The sequence below is a fragment of the Cebus imitator genome, unplaced genomic scaffold, assembly GCF_001604975.1.
Source record: "Cebus imitator isolate Cc_AM_T3 unplaced genomic scaffold, Cebus_imitator-1.0 Scaffold18, whole genome shotgun sequence".
NCBI lineage: Eukaryota > Metazoa > Chordata > Mammalia > Primates > Cebidae > Cebus > Cebus imitator.
Window position 1 is genome coordinate 9,087,503 of NW_016107333.1, and position 937 is coordinate 9,088,439.

A 937-nucleotide genomic window follows, 5' to 3' on the forward strand; every position below is an offset into this window, starting at 1 on the left:
TGTATTTTTATTAGAGATGGGGTTTTACCATGTTGACCAGTATGGTCTCAATCTCTTGACCTCGTGATCTGCCCGCCTTGGCCTCCCAAAGTGCTGGGATTACAGGTGTGAGCCACCGCGCCCGGCCACATTTGCTTTGCATTCTAGTTATTTGTATGTGTGTTTTCTCTCCCCTTCCAGACTGGGGTCCCCTTGAAGGCAAAGTGAGTCTCAGATTCATCGTAGTCCTTTCCAGGGGTCTTGTTCATGACCCTGAATCCAGTAGGTGCCCAATAAATGTCAACATAGGAATCCAGATCCCATCTTCTCCTCACTCAAGGGATCCAGGGCTGCCTCTTTTCTTCCCCAGCGATGTGGCTTTGGGGAAGTCACTTAAACTCTCTAATCCTCCTCCTCGGAGTGCCAGACTGCAGCTGCCACATGCAGAGGTAAGACTCAGACAGGCTGGGTGCCAGGCCACCCCCTAGTTCCCCAGACCTTTCAAATGGCAGTGGCTGGCTACTCAGGTTAGACCAGATGCTGTGCTGGACACTTCAGCTTTGTTATCTCTCCTAGTCTTCTCAGGGACACTTTGAGGTGGGCGGCATTGCCATCTCCGGCCTTGCCGGGGGGACACCCAGGCATGTGACAATGAACTCCCTTGCCTGAGGTCACGCTGGTTGGCAAAGGTGTTTGAGCCTACAGCCCTGCTTTGAACCGACTCGGGGCAGGGATGAGCAGCTTCTGGAGTTTTCCTGTCCCCCCTATAAGAATCTCCAAAGCTCAGAGATCATTTGCTCCAGTTTTCTCTTTTCTTTTCTCGAGATTGAGTTTTGGTCTTGTTGCCCAGGCTGGAGTGCAACGGCATGATCTCGGCTCACCGCAGCCTCTGCCTCCTGGTTTCAAGTGATTCTCCTGCCTCAGCCTCCCGAGTAGCTGGGATTACAGGCGCCCGCCA